General features: G+C 39.2%; 1 long non-coding RNA gene across 1 annotated transcript; it reads left to right on the top strand.

Annotated features, from left to right (window-relative positions):
- Positions 1-3371: 3371 nt before the first annotated feature.
- LOC117594845 lies at positions 3372-4438 on the top strand. Its single transcript, XR_004576102.1, has 4 exons — positions 3372-3413; positions 3497-3580; positions 3731-3949; positions 4346-4438. It is a non-coding gene; the product is annotated as an uncharacterized LOC117594845 (long non-coding RNA).
- The last annotated feature ends 712 nt before the right edge of the window (positions 4439-5150 follow it).

Genomic DNA, 5150 nt, shown 5'->3' with positions numbered 1-5150 from the left:
AGCACCAACCCGCTGACAAAGATTCAGAATGGGTTGATACACCAGCAATAGCTAGTAAAGCTTGAAGCTTTCAAAGAACAACACAATGTACATATTACGTACATATGGGAGTGTGAGTGAAATCAGCTTAACCTTGGTAGCCTATGGGGCTTTCGGCCGGATTTCACTACTGGGACATTTTGGGTCCTAGATTCATTTCTGTAACAGATACAACCTATTATGATGTATCCTTGAAATAGCAACCCCTCTGGCTACAATAAAAACACATAAAACCAGACTTCTGGGTCACTATTTATAAAACTCATCTGTTTGAAAGGCAAAAAAAAAATTTCTGAAAACATTTCTGCCATTCAGCATCAACATTTTTTTTTTAAAGCATTATGAGATTTTGTGTCAATGGTATTTCCTCATACTTTCATGCCTTTACTATCAAATTACACTGTAATTGGGTTGAAAATAATGAAATAATTATATAATAGAAGGTAAAAAATATAGGCACCCCCAAAAAATTTGGTTCTTCAACCTAGAAATGAAACACTATAAAATGAAAGATCATAACCCTATCTAACGGTTCTTTTAGGTGTAATGACACAAAACGGCCAGCAGATGGCAGCACTAGATCGCTAGTTACGTTTGGACTTATATATTTTATAAGCTCAGAAAAATTACCAACTTCTTCCCAAAAACTCAAGAACATCCCCATACTATTTTGACTAAATATGAATTTTTATATCTTATATATAATACAAACGATGTATTATGGTTCAAAACATCATATATAGTGATGTACACCCTTGTAATATCTATCCTTGTCTACACATGAGCCTTTCTAAGATGCATTGGCAATGTCGTTGCCTGGTGAAAAGTTCTCATAGCAACCCAAACTATACAACCCATATTATAAACGGAAAACCCCAATTATACACGATTATGGCGAATCTATTTTATCGAAATATTTATGCAAATGAGCACTGTCCGCGGTATCGCGGATGTTGACTATGAATGGTTAAAACACATCCAGAGATGTTGTAGCTTTCTTGAAGACTGTTGATGATCCAGAGTGCCTTGACTGTCGGGATGCTATTTCCAGTGGTCGTACCATCACAATTCATTTGAAGTTTATGGCTCAAGAAGGGGAGACTATTCAGTATAACGATGTCTGTAGTCTTTAGCCATTCTGCAACAAGACAAAGACTTATCCGTTTGGGCATCCAAAGAATCTTTCAATATTTCAAACCATAACCATTATTTTGGTATTGTTAGGGCTACCGTCTGTCTGCCCAAAAGGCCTTTATCACCCCGTTTTTCCATACAGGGTCGGTGGTAAACTGTTCTTTACCTTGTAGATTCTGTGCGGAGACTGAAAACAAGGTAACTGATCGTTCACATACTTTAACTGCTACCCAGATAGCAAAAAATATCCGCAAGGCTTCTTTTTGCCGCCGGCCCTTAGCTGTCGGCTATAGGTGCGTCCTGCTGGCGGGGATGAAACGTTTGCCGCCGAATACGTCACTCCCATTTCTTGCGAGATTTTTTGACTGCTTCATTTTCTCTGGCGGTTGCCTGGTTCTAAAGGACCGCGGTCCTTCGGCGGCAAGACGCTTTTAAATAGGCTACTCTCAAAATCGACCGGCCATGTTGGTTTGGACACATTCGCATCAGTTCGTCGCTCAATCGTGAGTTACAGTCTGCTAGCTAGCAAAGTCATCGACTACCATCGTTTAAGTAAGTACATGTTTCCTTTTTGTGTAACGCAATATTATGCTGACATTGTTTTTAGTTTATATATTTAAAATGTGTAGTCATCTTTGTTCTGGCCTAACTAGCTAAAGTAGCCTTGTTAACGCAATGTTGTTAGTACATGTTGAATTTTAACGAGCTATAATAGGTAGCAAAAGCTTTACATCTAGAAAACACTAAAATTTAAACTTAGTCTTTCTTACAAAAATAACGATGTATATATGTTGTTTAAATTATTTTGTTTGCCTGAACAAGTATGCTGCTAGTCCAGTAGCTAGAGTAAGTGTTAGCTAGCACATGCTGTTTTGCCTTTGTTACAGTACACACTGTGGCTAACATGTTCTGTGCTGTGTTGCTGCTGTACTGGATTTAAGGCGATTGTGATTTCTAATTCTCTGAATTGCTGTACGTTTTATGTTTGAGGAACATTCTGTGTTCACTTGAATCACAACACCCAATGAATACATTTTATTTTTAACAGTTTCACTGTTCCACATTTGGCTGATAATGTTTCCCCCCCACAGCATAGCTACTGTATATTCCTAACGTTAACAATCCGGTTTTGGCCAGAGCATAACCGATTATCTTCACCCAAGAGACCTACTGTTGGTCAATCGTTTTGGTTTTAAAGGTAAATACATTGTTAGTCACAATGTTTAGTTACTGGGCCAAAAGGAAAATAATAATGAAAAGAGTTGAGAGGGACAAACAGGACATTCACTTGAATCACTACATTCTACAGAAGTTGCATTGATTCCAGAAAACCAGGAAAATGTTGAGCCATCTGTAGACTTCAGAGTTGGTATGTAAAATGTATTGCTGTGATGCTTAATTTGTGATCCTGTAACTAAACTGTACACTTTGTTAGATTTTCAAATTTCTGTTCCCTCTTTCTCAGAACCAGGTTTCTCCCCAGTAATCCAGACTCCACTTCAGAGCCAAGAGTTTGAGTACAAGTAAGTGATGTTATTTGTGATGTTTTTTGTCTTGGAAACTATTGCTTCTATTTAAGATTAGGAATCCTTTTATCCATAATCTGTTTTTCTTTAGGGCACTTGACTTTCTAGATAAAAGGTGTGGAGGTGTGTTGTACATATCATTAGCTTTGCACAGTTCAATTATTGTTTCATTACTGAATATGCAATCTCTGCAGTGAAATTAAAGCTGTTATGTTTTTTCCCCCAGTTCGTCAAGTACTAAACTTTACACCCCCAGCAGAAAATGTACCCTGGCAGCAAATGGGTGAAAAGGCTGGAGGTATGTAATACGTTGCGCTAAACTGTTACATTTAAGTCCAATTCATTACATGTATGCAATAACTTCAAACATATTTTTACGTCAATGATTATCAATAGGAGAAAGTCATCGCTCCGTTATTGGCCCTTGGACTCCCCTGGCATCGCATGTACAGCATGAAGTTTTCAGCAATGAAGGTATATTCTAGGCCTATGTCCTAATGTCCAGTTTTTTAACAGTTTTGAAAATAGTGCCTTTAGTTTTCCAGAACGAGAACCAAGCCCTGAGGGAGGAGAACCAAGCCCTGAGGGAGGAGAACCAAGCCCTGAGGGAGGAGAACCAAGCCCTGAGGGAGGAGAACCAAGCCCTGAGGGAGGAGAACCATGCCCTGAGGGAGGAGAACCATGCCCTGAGGGAGGGGAGCCATGCACGAGCAGGTGAGAACATGCACTCTTTCTTTAATTTTACTTTTTTGTGTGTAATGTAGGTTCAGAATGACCATATGCCTTTCATTTTGTAGCTTCGGGTGACAGCGGCTCGCTTCAAGAGCAGGTGAAGCTATTTGGGACAATGCTGAAGATGTTTGCTCGCACTGGGCAATCAGGTACAACTTGCAAACAACACCTGTGGTTGTTGATTTAATTCCCACTGGGTCCACATGTACGTGTATTAGACCTAGGTATAAATGTCATTGTTAAGTAATTGAGGGACCAGGACTGACTACTTTATTCTTTTATTCTGGGAACCCCTGTAGGTGCAGATCAGACCCTAGTGCTGCGACGTCTTGGAGAGTTTGGCGATGTTGTGCGTAGCATGGAAAACAAAATGGACACTATGCTGCAACATTTCAGTGCCAATGTGTCTGTTGGAGAGCTATCCCTGCCAGGGGATGTTACTCCCCCTAGACACCCAGGAAGATTTGGTGTTTCTTGAAAGCATTTTGAGGGAGGATAAAGAGCTCAAGGAACGATTTGTAAGTGTGTTGCTTTCGTTTATAAGGCCGTAGGGTAACCTAAAAAGTCAAATTAAGTTTGTACACTGTATATTCTACAGTCTAAATCCACAGCCTGTCACATTTTATATTTATGTATGAGAAGCTTGCGAGAAATGTAATTTAACACATTTTTGGATTTTCAGCTTCGGTTTTTGGCTATCAAATGTGGGAGGGACCTGAAGACAACAGTGTGGAGAATGCTTCAGAGTATTTTCTCTAATAACCTTGCCGTTAATACAACCTGGACTGGTATAGGGGATAAAACCTGTTTTAGAGACCTGTTCCTGAAGACCATTGTTCAAAGTAATTTTTTTAAGTAGATGCCCTTATGCCTTATGCCATTCAAATGTAATGACAGATCTGTATTTTCTACAGGGGCCCTCCGGAAGAACCTGGCAACCCAGGATGCCACTGATGAGGCGGTCCAGGTTAACGTTACCTGAAAGGAGCATCAGACTGTGAAGGAGGAAAAAGCCGCCCAGCTGAGAAGGACCCACAGCCAACCCCTTAAACCTAGGCTGACTACTGACCCCAGCATCCCTGAACTGGAACACTTTCTTTGTCCTGCAGTCAGTAACATCAAGAAGCCAGAAGTGCCAGACTACACTCACCAAACCCACCCTGTTTTTTTTGTATTAACTTTAGTATTGGCTTATTTCATTCCATCTTAACGATTCTATTATAGTTTGTAAATCCTATTTCATACCTGTTACTTGATATTGCGCATTAACTAGTACCAACATTCTACTTTCATTTCATCACTATGCTTAACTGTTATTCAATTAATAATAGCTTGGAAATACTATTTCGTACCTCTGATACTTGATATTGCACAGTACCTGGTACCAAATATTCTACTTACTCTGTTTTTAACATCAGCATTTTTCATTCCATCACAGTGCTTAACTGTTATTCTATTGTTAAATATAGCTTGTAAATCCTTGTGCCACAGGTCAGGATTGCAGTTATAATGGTCTGTTCTACTACTGTTTTTACCTCTGTATTTTTATATATGTATATCAAGTTTTGTTTATCACAGATACAAGAGACACATCTTAATGCAGCATGGTGTAAATATTGTGCTCCAGGTCAGCAATGCCATTATAATGGAATATTCTACTCTAGAGCTTTACTCAATGGCTTGAAAATGTGATGTTCTACCTCGTTTTATTTGGTATCC

The sequence above is a fragment of the Esox lucius genome, chromosome 1 (assembly GCF_011004845.1).
Source record: "Esox lucius isolate fEsoLuc1 chromosome 1, fEsoLuc1.pri, whole genome shotgun sequence".
NCBI lineage: Eukaryota > Metazoa > Chordata > Actinopteri > Esociformes > Esocidae > Esox > Esox lucius.
This window is presented reverse-complemented; position numbering and strand designations above follow the sequence as displayed.